The 18,583-nt window shown below is 36.1% G+C and overlaps 1 pseudogene; it reads left to right on the top strand.

The window, feature by feature from the left end:
* The first annotated feature begins 3,639 nt into the window (after nt 1–3,639).
* LOC129742474 (caspase-like) lies at nt 3,640–18,338 on the top strand (annotated as a pseudogene).
* Nucleotides 18,339–18,583: the final 245 nt, after the last annotated feature.

The following is an 18,583-nucleotide window of genomic DNA, read 5'->3' as shown; positions in this document are numbered from 1 at the left end:
CGAGGGCGCTTCCGGGTTGGGGCCAGTGACCGAAGTGTTTTATTAATTCTCCTATATGATAAACCGTTTACAAAAACGATATTTTTCGATAAAAACTGTCGACTGATCAAGGTACGGCTGTTGAACGCTAAAGTTGCATAATTTAAGGAGATAAATGTCCCAACAACACTGATATTTTACGAACAGTATTTGTTAATCGCCTGCATTTATGCATGAATTGCAGAGTTGCCTACTGAGTTATACATTCTGATTTCTGCTGAAACCACATGACATCATTGAATATTTACTGATTGAATACATCATACACTACTCTTAGAATGAATGATGAATTAAATCGAATCCCTTATAGTTTGATGAGGATGAGAACCACCACAGCCCTTCGTTCGTACAACCCAGAGAGCGAGAGCTGTAGGTACATATGTAGTGTAGGTAGGTATCCAATCCAGCGTTAAAACTGCTTAAAACGTTTGTTTGCGCTTCGCGCCGCGAGTCTGTGTTTCTTGTATGCTGGGAGGGATTTGAAAAGTTGCGGAGCGCGAAGGTATCTTGTAGCCAAGTTTTGTAGGGAGAAACAAAAACACCCGTATGTAAGTATTTATGTGCAGGCCACTGGAAAAAATACAGGTGGTTCCCGAATCTCTATGAGAATTCGTATGTTATTGTACACGGAAAATAATAAAAAGGTAAAATTTACCGAGTTAGCAAAGGTGAACGCTCGTGAAAGCCAAAAAGGTAACTTCTACCTCTTCGAGGTGAAACTCACCTCACAGTGAGGTAAAATTGAATCGAGGTTGGAAAAAAGGTACAATTCACCGAGAAAAAAGGTGAATCCAAAAAAGGTAAATCTTACCTCGTAGCGAGGTGAAGTTCACCTGAATTGAGCTCGATAAAAAAGTATAGTTCACCTAGAAAAAAAGGTAAATCCAAATAAGGTAAAACTTACCTCGTAGCGAGGTGTAATTGACCTGGATTGATCTAAACAAAACGGTACAATTCTTCTAAAAAAAAAGTAACTATTCGCCGAACCCGTTCATTGAGGTTAAGCTGTTTTGTCATTCTAGGAACAAGTTTTGCTTTGTGCCTAATATGTGAAAATCGGAATAGAATGGTAAGTGTTCTTAGATATCATTTAGTTGTGCTGGTTCTCGTCATAATACTATTGATTTTGTTTCAGATCGGCCCATAGAGCTTTGAGATGTATTCCACGTCATCCTCCAGCCGGAAAAGCCGAACCTGACCGGATTAGTCGAACGGAGGAGGCCATGAATGTACGCAACGCAGGTGGATTCAGCGGCTCAGAAGAACGCGAAGCCGAATTACCAGTCCCTATTTATCTCCAATAAATATCATTTTTGAAAGAATTTAGTATTTTTTTAAATTCTTATTGAAGAAAACAATCAAACCAACCAGTATTTACCTTTTAAATCATTAAATGGGAAAACGGTATTATTATTGTTTTGCTAGGTGAATTCGAAAAAGGTAAAATTTACCTTTTTGCTAGGTAAATTGAAAAAAGGTAAAATTTTCCTTTTGCAAGGTGAATGAAAAAAAGGTAAAATTTACCTCAAAAGAGGGGTGGAAAAAATTCACCTCGCAAAAAGGTGCAACACCTCCCTGTGTAACTGGTCTGCTCGGAACCTTGAGCGGCACTGATTGCTTCTTCATCTGACCGTAAGTTGCGGCAAACCCGAAGCAATCGACCATGTGCTCGCTCGGCTAAAATCCCGAGTCGATGGGTGGGGTTAGAGAAACAAGAGAGATCAATAGAGGGAAAGATCACATGCGGGATATACATGGTGTTTCGATAGAAGGTCCAGCAGTTGATCGGCAGAGCTCGATTGCTCGTGTTCGCCGGTTCCATCACGTTCACCGTGGTGGAATTGGCTAACGCGCCGTTGTACCGAAGCGGAGATTGCAGGTTCAAGTCCTGTCGGTGAGCCGTTGTATCTTTTTCGAAATTTTCATGATATTTACGGCTTATGTTCTTTCGTTCTTTGATAGTTCATGTTTCTCTAATTTCTTTCATCACATATGAAAATGTGATCATTTTCAGGTACAAAGATGTACCAAGCGATTTCATAACATCAGTATTGATTTCAACAGAGCAACACCTCCCTGTGTAACTGGTCTGCTCGGAACCTTGAGCGGCACTGATTGCTTCTTCATCTGACCGTAAGTTGCGGCAAACCCGAAGCAATCGACCATGTGCTCGCTCGGCTAAAATCCCGAGTCGATGGGTGGGGTTAGAGAAACAAGAGAGATCAATAGAGGGAAAGATCACATGCGGGATATACATGGTGTTTCGATAGAAGGTCCAGCAGTTGATCGGCAGAGCTCGATTGCTCGTGTTCGCCGGTTCCATCACGTTCACCGTGGTGGAATTGGCTAACGCGCCGTTGTACCGAAGCGGAGATTGCAGGTTCAAGTCCTGTCGGTGAGCCGTTGTATCTTTTTCGAAATTTTCATGATATTTACGGCTTATGTTCTTTCGTTCTTTGATAGTTCATGTTTCTCTAATTTCTTTCATCACATATGAAAATGTGATCATTTTCAGGTACAAAGATGTACCAAGCGATTTCATAACATCAGTATTGATTTCAACAGAGCAACACCTCCCTGTGTAACTGGTCTGCTCGGAACCTTGAGCGGCACTGATTGCTTCTTCATCTGACCGTAAGTTGCGGCAAACCCGAAGCAATCGACCATGTGCTCGCTCGGCTAAAATCCCGAGTCGATGGGTGGGGTTAGAGAAACAAGAGAGATCAATAGAGGGAAAGATCACATGCGGGATATACATGGTGTTTCGATAGAAGGTCCAGCAGTTGATCGGCAGAGCTCGATTGCTCGTGTTCGCCGGTTCCATCACGTTCACCGTGGTGGAATTGGCTAACGCGCCGTTGTACCGAAGCGGAGATTGCAGGTTCAAGTCCTGTCGGTGAGCCGTTGTATCTTTTTCGAAATTTTCATGATATTTACGGCTTATGTTCTTTCGTTCTTTGATAGTTCATGTTTCTCTAATTTCTTTCATCACATATGAAAATGTAAATTTTACCTTTTTTTTATTTTCCGTGTATGTTTCCGTCGCTTAAAGTTTTGATAATAGAAGTAGGTTATACATTGATATTAAAATGCCTGTATTATGTTTATCGAATAGTACATCTATGTTGATGACTCTGAATGGCTTATCAGTAAGATAACGAAACATGTGTCCGTTCCGTTTAATGATCATTCCTGGCAGGATAAAAACAATAATTTCATATTTTTTAATTGCCTACATGAAGGCGTTTAATGTCCGTAGCCGTACTCACAATATTGATACTTGACGCACGGTATCTGCTGCTGCTGCTGATTAAATTGATCCTAGGCCTAGTACAAGGTCCCATGCCAAATTTGGGCCAGATCGGACCACGGGAAGAGGTCGCTCATCGAGCCTGAAGTTTGTATGAAATTTTGAGACATTTTTTTTCTAAAGAAACATGAAAAAACACTTTTTCATCAATCACTTTGGCCCGCCGATTTCTGAAAAAATGAAGTGGATTCAATTATAACAATTTTATCTACAATTTACACTAAATATATTTAATATGTTTAATTTATCTTTGAGCTTAACTAGGACGCATTGATTCACCAGGAACTGTGATGAATCGAAGGAAGAACTCGCTAGCTGATGGACGAAAGGTGAAACTACTGAGGCATAAGTTGCAGAACTCATCTGGTAAGTTATTTTAAAAATTAATCAATGAACAATGCATAGATAGAAGGTTGTGAAAATGATCTTTAAATTGAGCAAAGGAAGTTTCAAAGCTAAAATTCAAAACACTCGAATGCCCATCGAATAATATATTTGTCTCTGAATATTAAATTTCGGTTTTAGAAAAATGTATCGGTTTAAGTCTGGTTCAAGTTTTATAGCCTTTTGAGGAGGAGTGCTGCATGTAGGGAGTGTTAATTAATAGATTTATCATTTAATTTAAAGATACCATACCTCAACTTTTTAACATGAGCGCTGATGTGGTCTAGTGGATAGGCAGTCGCAAGTCTAGTAACCCAGGCGTACTGGGTTCGATTCTCGGTATCGGCAGGAAAACTTTTGGGTTCGAATCCCATAGGTGGCCGACAGGTAAGATGTGTTTAATTACATAAATGTACTAAATATTTCAGAGGGAATGCATCTGGGGATAATCTGAAGAGACTATTGCAAGCGGAGTGGATTGCCAACCATTGTAGGTCTTTGAAGGTTGGATGACTTCCCTCGACGAACCATCGGCCGTGGAAGCCCTAGAAGCAATTCGAAGGCCAAGCCACACAGACATAGGCTGGACCTTGCTACCGATGGGGGAACCATACATACATACATACATACCATATCTCAACGTTTTAACATTTTACCAATGAATGACAGTCTACTACCCCTGTTTTAATGTTTCCTTATTTTTTAATGTTTTTGAACTTTGAACGATTGGATGAATTAAATTTTAATTTCATTAAGTATGAAGATTTCATGAAACTTATTTAATAAAATATTCTGATTGAATATTTAATTATTGTCGGTAGTCTGTTTAACAATTTGTGTATGTAAAAAAGTTCTATCAATAAATTCAGATTGCTGGTTTTTTAAGCTGAATGATTTAAGTATGGTGGCCGTCCCGCGTTTAAATTAACCAAAGAATGCATCGACAAGCGTTCATTCGATAATTCATCAACTTTTACAAAACTTACTTTCGTTTCTAAGAGCTTTAAGACGTAGATTCCTCTTATAGAATTTTTACAAGTTGTTTTTTGAATAACAGGTACAAAAATATAAATTAGACATGCATTTGAGCTAATATCTAGTATCAATTTAGGTTCGTTTTAAATAATAAATTTTATTTATTTGAAAATATTCAAAGATTAATTTCAGATATCATGCTGGACTAAAATGTATCAAAATGCAAATCTAAGATTGACCTTTTAAACCTTGTTTCTATATGCTGAAATATGATTGTTTTGCATCACACATTTGTGAATTTCAAAATTTCAACCATTCAAACATTATTTTTTGTGATTTCAGCTAGAGCAATTTTTTGTAGTATTTTTTACCCCTAAATGTATGCAGCACCATAGGGGCTTTTTCTTTAAAATACATTTTTGACAAAAAAATGTAAAATTTAACGGGATATTGACTCTTCGAACTACAGGGTTTAATGGTTGATTTTATACGAAGTTCAAATGAAAACCCTCCTGAATTTCAAGACGCTTCATTTCTCCTGAAATCCAGAAAAAATTCCTACGAGTAGACAGATACTCGAACAATCATCCTGTGTCACGGGAGAACTTAAGCTGACAACTGTTTTAGGTCGCGCTTTTTAAATATTGCTTATCCTTTTTCATCTTGTGCGTTATGTCACGCAGGTATTCCGCTTGTGTTATGAAGTTATATTGGAAACTGCAGCGCTGAAAGATCTCAACACTTCAAGAAAATCAGTGAAAAATGCTAGCATTGAGCTATCGAAAACGCTCACTGAAGAAGATAGTAAGTTGCTATCGAAATACCGGTATCTGAACTTTTCTTTAAACGTGGTTGAATTGAAGGGAATCTTTAGATTGCTTTGATTCAGTAGAATTATTCAACCAAGTAGGCTCACAACACATAATAGAGCAGCAGTGAGATTTGTTGTCTAAAAAGAGAACTTTTAAAGTCTCAGTCAATCATTTAATACGATTTTTATCTTTCAAAGATACCCTGGAGACGATAAAGTGCGACCTGAGTAGTCGTTAACTGGAACAGCGGAAATTGCTGGAAGTTTCCTGAGAAGAACCGTTTGTTCGAATGGATCCACAGGTGGAGTTTGAACACAACAACTGCTTTTAAAAAAATATTCATAACTGACTGAAATATAACATTCCATCATTTTTTTTCAGAAAAAAAAACAGACAATCTAGAATAAACATAAAGACCAGCAGCAATTTGAAAAGGAAAACCATACAGCCAAATTATTAATGAAGTTTTAATTAAAAAGTGTGATTCCATAATTTTCATGTATACATCTAAAGGAAATCGTCACGGCGTACAGGAAAATTTTGCAACTTCCTGCAAACTACAGAAGAAACCGTTTCGAATCTATGATTTTGACAGTTGTTTTCCTGTAGTGTTTTCTGTCCTGAGATCGTCCTGTAAGTTCCAGCTGTTGAAAATACAGGACGAAATTGTCCCGACCACAAGAGAAAAGATTGAGTGTGTACGTTAATTTGATGTTCCATCAACCTTAAACTTTTGATGTACAAGCGATATGATTATCTGCGGACATTAAGTTTTTAGAAACCTTTGAATTCGAATAGTGTTGCATGATATTTAAGCTTTAAAACCCCGTTTTCCAGAAAAATGCCGAAGTGGATCAAAGTTATTGATGAAAAACTGGTTTTTCATGTTCCTCAGGGAGGGCTTGTGATATAGCTCAGTTGGCAAGTCTGTTGTCTCCTGAGCCGATGTCCACGAGTTCGAGCCCAAGAGTAAACATCGAACACAGTTGTACCGGATAGTTTTTCAATAACGATCCGCCAACTGCAACGTTGATAAAGTCGCGAATGCCATAAAGATGGTAAAACGACTATAATCGAAACAAAAAAAAAAAAAAAAAAAAAATGTTCCTCAGGAACAAAATGTCTCAAAATCCCATACAAACTTCAGGCTCGATGAGCGACCCCTTCCAGTTGTCCAATCTGGTCCAAATTTAATACATTTTTGCCCAGTCTCCTTTTGACTAAACTAGCGACTTAAAAAGTTTCCCTTATTTTTGGTGTCGCTATTTTCAATTTATATGCCAGCGGCCTTGATTCAGAGTTTAGAGCAATAACTTTTGAAGTGATACCTACCGAATTCTGTAGTCTCATAAAGTTGCCTCCACGAGGTTCAAATATTTAAATTCCTTCTTTCTCCTAGTATTGGGTTGTGAAGGAAAATTCAAAAGGATACAAAAAAAAAATCGGCGAAAATAATTAGGCGCTCTAAAATTTTTTTTTTCTTATCATAACATATTTTGACAAACATTTCAAAACACATGTTCAAGACAAAAAAAAATTAGGCGTCAATCGAAGATTCATCCATAAAAAATCAACAGAACAGGGTCATTAAAAATGGCAAATCTGTGAGAGAACTAGTTTCAAATTTTCGGGTTGTTTTAGTGTTTTTGCTGTATATTTTGTATCGTGTTACTCCCATACCAAAATAACGCAACAAGTCGATAGGATAAAATTATTTCTGATAGACTCGTTAAGTAGTAGGAATCAAATCGTTGAACGAGCAGATTGGTTTGTGCGAAGAGTAAGTATTCAAATGGTTCAAAATAAGTCAAGATTAAGGCTGAATCTACTTCCGATTGATCTTGTTCTCTCTTTAAAATAAATGTTTAGATACCTAATTTGAATATCATGGTTTCGCATAGCCACACATTACACATTGAAATCATTCTGGATGAAATCGAAAGTGATTTACGTTACGAGAAGGCACGCGAATGCTCGTTTATACCGAAAGACAAAGTTTATCAACAGAAAGTTCGAATGCGGTCTTATGCCGCTATAATTTTGTGTTGTTCGAGCCATTTCAACAACCTTTCAATGTTATATCGACCGCTAGGAGTCAACTTGTTTATCTCATTTTTGGTCTCGATTTCAGTGTCCAATTCCATGAAAAGAAAATTCGGGTTAAACGATGATGCTCCAGTGCAGTCCATTGCCGAAACCAGTTCCCAGTTATCCGTTGTTCATCCGGCGTACACAATTGAGCGATACATGGCCTACTACCCTATGAATCATAAAAATCGCAGAAAAGCGATAATTTTTACTCATGCTGTGTTTGAGGACGAGAACTTGGCAACTCGCGGAGGAGAAAAAGCGGATTGTCAGATGCTGTATGAATCTTTGGGAAGGCTTGGCTTCGAGGTGGTCATCTTTCGCGATCAACGTTTGCAGGATATTTTAAAGATTACTAGAGAAGGTATCGTACACCAATTTTGGTATTTTATGAAATTTTTTAAGAGCAGTTATGATATCAGTAAAATAGTATATTACTATCTGAAACCTATTACTTTTGAAAGAATAGAGATATTCAAAACAAAGTGGATAGATTTTGTTTCGTCGTAAATTCTGTAATTAGAGTATCATTTTTATTAAATGATTCAAAACAGCTGCAAATAAGTAATTTCAAGTCATAAAGAAGGTCGTATTTGAATCTTATGTGAATGTTTTTTCATAAACAATAAAACCCAATGCTTTTCAAGAAAATAGATGTTTTAAAGTCGTAAATTCAGTTTAAAAACTGGTTGATTTCACCGTGTGAATTTCAGTTAGAAATCATTTGATGGTTCCTCGTTAATTTTATCCATGACGCTCAGTTCGGCCTGGTCAAACCGAACCAAATATTCATTAAAAAGTTCACTAAAGTGTCAAAACGTTAAATTCTAGTATAAATTAGAAGCTAAGCTAAAAAAATTATCCATTTAAAGTAATTCTTTTTTCTGAACCGTTTCAATATTTAAAGTTTCGTCGATTCAAGAAATCTCTCTAAGGTAAAAATCGAATCTCTTAAATACTACACTTCATATGCAGATATCGACCCGTAATCGGAGTTTCAATTTTTATTACAGATGTGTAACTTGTATGTGCTCAATTGGATGATGCTCAGAATTTTAGCTAGAGATGTACCGAATATTCGGTTGGCCGAATACCGCTAAAAAACCGTTAAGCCGAATATTCGGCTCACCGAATAGCTGAGCTAAATATTCGGCCGAATAGGCCGAATATTTATGTTTAAAATCTATACAATAACATAATTGTCAATTTTTGCAAATGAATTTGGATTAAAGAATAGCTAAAAGTAGTAAAGCATCTTAGGTGTATCCGTGTATCTTTCACTGTAGATCGTACAGGAGTATGCTGACAAAATCGCTTTATACTTTGATTATAGTTTATTCCAGATTTTCTTAAATTATCCAAACATGCCCATAAATCCAATAAAGAATTCAAGATTACTCAAATCCTGCCGGGATGCCAAGATATTGTTCAAAACTTCCCGGATTCTTCCCGGTTTTATTCAAATAATTTGCTAAATCAAATAAAGAATTCTGATTATTCTTTGAAAATTTCAAGATTTTGTGTTCAAAAACGATTTTTAAACAATTCCAAAATGAACATCAATTTTTTTCAATTCTTAGATACGATTTCAATACTGCTCCTGCGATTCAATGAAAATATTAAATTTCAAGTTATTTTCTTTCACTTTCTTATTGTTTGTTTTTGGTCTTGATTTTTTTCAGATTTGCCCTTTTTGAATTTTTTTTTGAATTTAATTTTGAAGATATCTTGCTCAAATTCGCTTTTCATCTGATTCGATATCAAATAAGCAATTTAAAATTGCTTGGCACCAGTTTCGACATGTTTTTTCCCACATTTCAGAGGAACTCATCTCTTTGGTGATAAACGCCCTTGAAGCGACATCTGATGTACTTTCAGTTATTGGTGATTTTTTTTTAATCAGAGAGACCCCTAGGGGAGATGGGGGCATAATGGCCACCTTAAGGAAAACGGTTATTTAACCATAGAAAATAGCTATAATTTGGAGGTTACATTATTGTTTCGTGTTCAGACACTTGAAAAGCCTATTCCCTAACGGGCTGAAACGTGAAAAACTAGATGAAAACGTTAAAAAATGCATTTTAAAAATTTTTGCCAAAAGCTGAAAACCAGCCACTGTGGAGGCATAATGAGAACCCCCCCCTGAGGCAGTATGAGCACCATTAATAAGGGCAAGATGTGCGTTTTCTGCCGGGGAATCTAGCAGCAAATTCAATTCGATGAAGTCAGGTGAGTCGTAGATTCATCAAACAAAGCAATAATAAAATAATCTAGGTCTGTTTGTAGAATACAAACAATTCATGCACGCTCATACATTACGTGCTTTGTTCGGGGGATGATGCTACTAGCCGTATAATGTAACAATAAAAAAATCGATCATGAATTGTAAATGGAAAAAAATCACCTCGAACAGAAATCTAACGCTAGTCTTTTGATTACCTCTCCGACACCTTACCAATAGGCTAAATCGTCGGATGAAAACTAGTCAAGGAGTGGCGCTATAAATCAATTTTAATTCGCTGCTAGATTCTACGGCAGAAAATGCTCATTATGCCTCGATAATATGGTGCTCTATATGTCCCTAGTCAACAAATTTAAGTAAAAACGTGTTTTAAAATTGATAAAAGTGAAAAATCAAAATTTGATGATGGTAAAAATTGAGAAACAATGTTTACATCATGTTGCAGTGCGTACATTATAGATCAAGGTTATTTTAAGATCATAAGAGCTTATTTCGTGGTGCTCAAAAATTATAATATTTTCGTAACTTGAGAATCAAGCTAGTTTTTTTTAAATATCTCTGTAAAGATGATAAGGAGATTCCTTTTTTTGTGAAAAATTAATACTATAGGAAGTACGAAACAAATCCTCATGAAAATTTATTTAAGAAAATACGTACTTTCGTAGAAAAGAGTAGTGCTCATTATGCCCTGGGTGCTCGTTATGCCCTCATCTCCCCTACTTGAAAAAGATCTTGTAATACATCATCTGGTTGAAAATAATCGACTCAAAAACATGAGGGGCATTAAGATGGAAGAAATAGAAGGAAATTGAAATAATCGCTGTGGTATTTTTATTAAAAACCCAACAGTATATTCGACCGAATATTCGTTTGGCCGTATAGTTGAAAAGGTCAATATTCGGTATTCGGCCGTTCGCCGAATACCACTATTCGGTACATCTCTAATTTTAGCTAAGACATTCCGTTACTTAAACAAAAAAGAAGATGAAAGTTAAACGGGAGTGCACATATTAAAAACCGCAAAGAAATACAAACGGAAAGGCTCATATTTCTACTAGCTAATTCTCGATAACAACTGGACTAAATAATGTTATCATTTTTAAGTTGCTCGAAATTTCTAGTTGATTTTTTTAAAGATGGTTTAACGTTTAACTGTAAGTTTCACAATTTTTCAGTTAGCCTGAGCATTAGAGGCACTGAAATATATTCACTAAGCAGCTGAGCAAAAAAACCTCAATTTCTTGGAGGAATTCCTGACTTTTTCGCGCATTTTTCCGATGGATTTTAAATCCCGACTTTTTCCCGACTTTCCCAACCCTGTGAATGCTAGTTGAGTTTAAAATATTTGACTTTTTATTAATTTTTTTATTTACCGAGTTACCTGATATGTGTATAAACATATAAATAATGCAGATAGTTTAGCAAACTGATAACAAAAATATTTCAATCGGAAATTATCATGACCCTGAGAAGGCGATAATTTGGAAAAATAAGATGAAATTTAGTGTACACTTGGGTGTGTCGAAATGCAACTTTTTTTTCGAATTTCCAAAGCCTGTAGTCTAAAAAGATTCCTTTTTGTTTAAAACGAACGACAGAATTTTTACAGATTTTAGAAGAAGAAGAAACCCGAGTTTGACTTGAAATTTTGTACGAAAAAGTACGAATATGTTGCTCTCACGCAATTCAAATAAAATTTCAATATAACAATTCCAAGCTGGTAAATTCTCTGGAAATCGGCAAAGCGGTAGGAGTAGCGAGAAAATAGCTGTAATGACCCAAACAAAACGTTCTTTTTATGAAAGGAAACTAGCATCACTTTTTCCAGAGTGCGCACCGATCGATTTGAAGAAATGCTATTCCAGTTAGGAAATGCCACCCAACTTAAAAAAAAGGCTATTTCTACGACCAAATCGGGCTAAACAGGTACAAAAAAGGTTAGACAAAAAAAGTTTGAATTTTTGTTCTAAGTGTCATGTCAGTGTGATCAGTGCTTGAAAGGTGGCGGACGAGATCACCTCTATAGTTTCCACCTAGACAAATGTATTATTCAGATTCGCCGCTTCCGTCAAGTCAAAACCCGGGTAAAATAATCTATTTTTTTTATATTTCCTTTATTTGAAATTGCTCATACCTTGAGATTTTAAGGAGACAGACTCGTTTTGTATGTTTATAATTGTTTGCTTAGGTCTAGATTATCATTTTTTGAAGAGAACAGGAAATAGATGTATGTATGTATGTATGTAGGTAATCCACCATGGGTGCACGGATTCACCGCAGTTTCGCCAACGTATGCGTTTATTTGCATTCTTTAGATAAATTGTTCGGCCTTTCTACAATGCAAACAACCACATACCCGACACCATGGCTTCGTATGAACTGTTATGTAATGAGTGTTACGTGTATATGTATGTGTTATTTGTAGAACGATACAATCAGTTTCGCAACCGTATAAAATTCATACCATTTCTAGTGTTGTGAATCTTCGACAGGTATTCCGCATACGTGTAGATACCTGCCCAGCTGGCAACTGAGTGTCCGTTCAAAAATAATTTATTTTATAAATGAAATTGTTGAAACATTGTGAAATCTTACCTCTCCGTGAACTCTTACCTTTTCATACTCAACCTTAAATCTTACCAGTTGTGTTAAAGCTATAGCTCTATTTACCGACTTCTAATCCGTTTCAGTTCCCAAGTAACAATTTTAGCTTTATTATGGTCAGCAAAATATCGTTTGGACTATCGCATTAATCTTCATAAAAAGCTAAAGCGCATTCTATAACATCTCCTGGACTCTAATAAAGCCAAAATCAGGCTATTTGGCCCTACCCTAGAAACGTCATCAAGACATATCTCGCGTGAGCTTTCATTACGTCGAATGAAACAGAAACACCGAATCGAGAAAAACGCTTCTGAAATTTGCAGAGTGTTTTTCAAATCCTAATTTTATTCCTTCGCCGATAACCCTGCAAAAAATACGCAATATTCATGGAAACTAATAGTCTTAGATATTCCACATTATGAATTTAATTTTTTGCAGTTTTTAGAGCTATTTTTTAATCATATTGGAACATACGACATATTCAAACATAAATCGTTCATACGTCTGAACACATTCGTCGTTTGGAGGGGAAATTTGTTTCATTCGTCTCTTTTCTTTCGTCCTTTGATTCGTTCAACTTGCACTTACGCCCAAATGTTTCTGATGCAAACTCTATGGGAAATTTTCAATTTTCTCGGCATAGTGGCTGTTTAATAAGTGAAATATCTAGTGTCGCGGTAAATTGGTGAGTAAATGCATAATGAAATGTGTGAATCGGGTGCGCCATCGGTCAAACCAGCTCGCTGCTGCTGATCAGCTTTCTGTTGCCGATCAGCTGGAGGGGAAATTTGTCTCATTCGTCCTTTGATTCGTTCAACTTGCACTTACGCCCAAATGTTTCTGAGGCAATTACCGGTAAATTTTCAATTTTCTCGGCATAGTGAATCGGGTGATTGGGTGACTAACAGCCAGGCTGCTGCCGATCAGCCTGCTGCTGTTAGTTGTTATGTTTGCTGGTACTGCTGCTGTTCGGTTTCTTTTCCTTGCTGCACTATTTTACAGCGTTCGAAAGCCGGCTTGAGTATCGATTTAAGAACGCTTGAAAACAAGAATCGGAAATAATATTCATTGCCAGGTTGATATTCTGATAACCTCAACCTGTATACACTTGTTTGCTCATGGAATCCATAGCGAATGTGCTACGATTTTCTTCCTCTGCACATTCGCCGTTTGGAAGAAGGGACGTAAGCAACATTGAAATTGGCAATCAAGGTTTTGTTTCATTCGTCATTTTGAAAGTCTTAAATTTTATATATTAAAAGGGTTTAAATTGATTGTTTTATCAATCACATAGGTAGATAATGTTATAATGAAGCTTTTTTAGTGAATATCTAAGTTTTTCAAATTTTGTTTCATTCGACGTAATGAAAGCTCACGCGAGATATAATTGTTGGTCATCAATATTGGTCACCAAAGCTTTTAAAAAGCTATTATTTTTGTTTTTTTTCGGTTCTGTCAGTTCTCGGAGTTTTTTTTTATTTTTTCCAGCAACCATAATGGTTGATGAATGATGATTGCATTATTCAGATATGATCTGGTAAAATTAATAGCTAAAAAAAACCAATGTTTTAACCATATATTGAGCTTCTTTTCTACTGCCAGTCAAGATTTTAGGTAAAATGTATATGAAATAGTATCTCAAAATAAATGCGCCTCGTTAAATCTGATGGTCAATCATGATGGAATTGATGGAAAAAGGCCTGAAAAAATATTTTCCAATGCTTGCATTGTGAATCCATCAACATGGCGTCATTTTGTGCCCTTCGATTTTGCAACCAACATGGCGTGAGTCAATTCATAGTTTTATTATGGTTTAATGATGACCCCAAAAAAAGCTACGATTTGACGTTTCTCTCGCAAGCCAACCAATTACACGCTAAGGTTGAGTTCCTCATTTCTGAGTTGTTAATCATTAGTACAGTAAATGAGGACAGACTTTTTGAATGAAAAGGGATTGATTTTGAATGACCCGTGGAATAAATCATGAGTTGAAGTCAAATTTCGTTGTCTGACGCCATCTTGAAATCCAAGATGGCGGCTTCCGCTTAACTTTAAAATGGTGTAAATGACTTGAAATCGCATGAAACCCCAACAAAATGGGTATCGGGTGAAAGGGCTAAACGAGTAGAAGTTGAATTTCGCTATCAGACGCCATCGTGAAATCCAAGATGGCGGCATCCGCTCAACTTTTAATGCTTAATGCTGACAAAAAGTCGCATTAAAACACCACTATACGGGTATTGGGTGAAAGGGCTAAACTAGAAGTCGATTTTTTTCTTTCCGACGCCATCTTGAAATCCAAGATGGCAGCTTCCACTGAATTTAAAATATTGTTAATCAATGAAAATCGCTTGAACACAACTTTTTTCACGTAATACTACATTAAAACTACTATTTTAAGATAATTTAGATAATTTTAAATCACTTTTATTATTTTTTCATTATGTTTCTAATGCATTTAGCACTTTTCTTAATTTGTTTATAGTTTTTGATTTTTTTGCCATTTATGTAATTCTATTATTCCTATCATGCTATTATGTTTAAATTGTATTGGTCTTATTCTAGCGAAAACTATAAGGTTATGTTGTTTCTGATTACCGTCTGATTTAGGCATATGTGCCAAATTCAATGTTGCCAAAATCGAATGTTGCCAAAAACGAATGGGGTCTGTATTGTGGTGGTTTTTGTGGGATTTTCAATCACTTACAGATTTTCAAAGAAACGCGAAAAGAGATATTTGACTTCTATCATTTAACCTTAGCACCCAATAGAATATATTTGGGAGTTTCATGCTATTTTCATTCGTTTACAGTATTTTTAAGTTCAGCTGAAGCCACCTTCTTGGATTTCAAGATAGCGACAGAATGCAAAAATAAACTTTTTATAGCTTATCCCAATTGACAAACACCCATATTTTGGAGGTTTCATGCGATATTCAATGATTTAGAGCATTTTTAAAGTTTATAGAAAGCTGCCATCTTGGATTTCAAGATGGCGTAAGATAGCAATATTCGACTGCTACTCGTTAAGCCCTTCCACCCACACCTGGGTTTCATGTCATTTTAAGTCATTTACTACATTTTAAAGTTTAGCGGAAGCCACCATCTTGGATTTCAAGATGGCGTCAGATAGCGAAATTCAACTTCTACCGGTTGATTTCTTTCAACTTATACCCCTATAATAAAGGTTTTATGCGATTTTCAGTCATTTACAGTATTTTCAAGTTGAGTGGTAACCGCCATCTTGGATTTAAGATGGCGACGGGCAACGAAATTTGACTTCTACTCGTTTATTACTTTCACCTAATAACCATATTGTGAAGGTTTCACGATATTTTCAGTAATTTACAGCTTTGAAAATAAAAGCGGAAGCCGCCATCTTGAATTAATGATGGCGTCAAGCAACAATTTTTTTTCCTACTATTTGGGCCCTTTCACTCAATTCTCATATTGGAAAGATATTCATACCACTTTCGGTGATTTCAAGTTTTCAAAGATGTATTTTTTTTAATTTTAACTCAAAACCAACACGCATAACTTACCAAAAATGTGTAAAAATGGGAGTTCCAATTCAAATATGTGCTATCTAATCTGAGCGTGTCCTGTTTTGACATCTTGATCGAGAACTGTCACTAAGTTTTATGGCGGTTTAATAATCAGGCACTGAGTGCTATTATAGGACATGCAAAAGAAAGCTTGGAGCAAACTTCTAGGTTTGTGTTTTATTATAGTTTAAAGAAAGCATTCACAACTCTTTCAAAATAACTAAAACAGCATGTTTAATAAAAGTTTTATTAGCGTTTTCAAAACCATCTAAAAACATATGGTCGAAAAAAAATTATAAGCATTCTGCATGACCATAATAAAACCGCCATAAAACGAGCTGCACAAAAAAAAATGCCATAATTAAACCATAATAAAACTTCCTAATGCTAGTTGGCATAATCTGTGTTACTTGGGTTAGGATTCATCAATTCCTACGTTTTCCGTATGCGATCATTGCAATGGGCGACCGTTTTTACATGAATGCGTTGGTTCAATGCGTAAACCAATCCGCATTTCTTCTTCAGCACACGTTCAAACTATGAATTCTTGAACATTCATACACTCCCCCAAATGCGATATAACTATTCACTGTATTTCCCTGGGCAATTTCATGGCGCTGCTTCTTCTTCTTGCGCCTTTTTCCACAAATAAGGATCTTCGCACCGCGCGAAATACAAATTTAGCTAACCGGCAATCGCGATTAACACACAAAATAACTTCACCAAAACTTTTATTCCGAGCCCCACTTTTCAAATATCACAAAACACAACAGGAACTCTCGACACCTCAATCTTTCTGCCTTATATACTTAATATTTTCGACAAAAAAAATATACCACACACAATCTCCAAAACCCTCGATTTTATCACAAATCACTTTTCGGTTATGCCGAATTGGGATTGCTGGCAATTTTTTTTCATTTCTCGATATTCCTTTAGTGATTTTTCATCAAAAAGTTTCAGACAATCCACTTCACAACTCAGCTATTTAATTCCTCCACAGGAAATTTCTTTTTTGAACCATCAAAATTCACTAACCCGACCAACACGCCGAACCGCGTCGTTAACGTGTTATAGATCTGGAGGCGTGCGCCTCGTTTTTCCAAATAAATTTTTTTTGTTGAAGAGAACAGGAAATAGATAGTGAAATATGAAAATTAAAAAAAAATTGGATTAAGATCAAAAGCTTTTAAGAAAAGGTATATTTCGAACATGTAATCAATGTCTATTAATCTCATATTTGAATTCTTCAAAAATTCTGTAGTTCTTTCTGGCCAAAAAGGAAACTTTTTAGGCTTATGGAAATTCACAAAATGTTGTAATTGACACCCCCTACTTTAAACTCATTTTTGGGAATCACTGTAGGTTATTAATTTTTGGTTTCAGTATCTTCGTAAAAATGACGTTATAACAGTCTACTAATACACTGTGGTACACTTTTACTAAGGTGGTACAAGAAAACGCACACTATTGCACGTTTGCTAGAATAAAAAAAAAAACATTAACAAAGCCAGCCTCGCAACGTGTCGTTTTAAAAGAGCTTCACTTATCCTAGGCAAAATTCGTCGCGGAAATTGTCTTAAGTGACGTCACTTTTGTCATGGTAACTATGTTTTCGAAGAAAAAACTTTACTTCTATTTTGCAACGTTTTTATCTCATCTAGATTTTTTCTGAACAATAATAGATTTTTGACACACTTATTGCATATTAAGTACTCAAAACTTTTTGTTTCTATTGACATCTGTTTTTTTTATTTCAGTTTCGAAAATGGATCACAGCAACAGTGACTGCCTTGTCATAGCGATTCTAACCCATGGTGGAGAAGGAGAAATTGTCCACGCTTATGATTGTCAATACGAAATATCCAGTATTTGGACCTAATTCACCGGCGACCGTTGCCCAACATTGGTCAGCAAACCGAAGATCTTTTTCATCCAAGCATGTCGAGGGCAGGAAGTTGACTCAGGCGTCAAAATCGAAAAAGATGGTTTTGCCCGCTACAGTATTCCAACGCATGCGGATTTTCTGTTTGCCTATGCAACAATACCTAAACACATGGCGTTCCGGAACACTAGCAGTGGTTCCTGGTTTATTCAAGAACTGTGCCACGAGTTGAACGAAAACGGACAACGATACGATTTACAAACTCTGCTGACTTTTGTTGTTCAAAGAGTGGCATATAATTATAAATCTGAAATGCCGAGCACTCCAGAATGTCATCTGAAAAAGCAGACAGCATGCTTTGTTTCAATGTTAACCAGACTGTTACTGTTCAATAAAGTTTAGTTATACCGTGAAAGCGCCAATGGCCGCGCATTTAAGCTATGATGGATGTTCTTTGTGCCGTACAAAATGATGTTTTTTGCGATTCTGGAAAGAAAAGCACTGATATGCAGTAAAACTTACGTACTTTAGGGGAAAAATTTAAAAGCGAGAAATTTTTCATTGCAACGCCACAAAAAACGGGATTTTGTAATAAGTGTCGGTGTATCAATGGCCGCGCACGCATATGTTGCTTGTTCCAATCGCTGCTCACTAGCAGCACGTCTTAATTAGGGTTTAAACCAAGGGATTGCAGTGGAGA

The sequence above is a fragment of the Uranotaenia lowii genome, chromosome 2 (genome assembly GCF_029784155.1).
Source record: "Uranotaenia lowii strain MFRU-FL chromosome 2, ASM2978415v1, whole genome shotgun sequence".
NCBI classification, from domain to species: domain Eukaryota; kingdom Metazoa; phylum Arthropoda; class Insecta; order Diptera; family Culicidae; genus Uranotaenia; species Uranotaenia lowii.
Note: the sequence above shows the minus strand (reverse complement) of the source record. Positions and strands in the feature narration are given on the sequence as shown.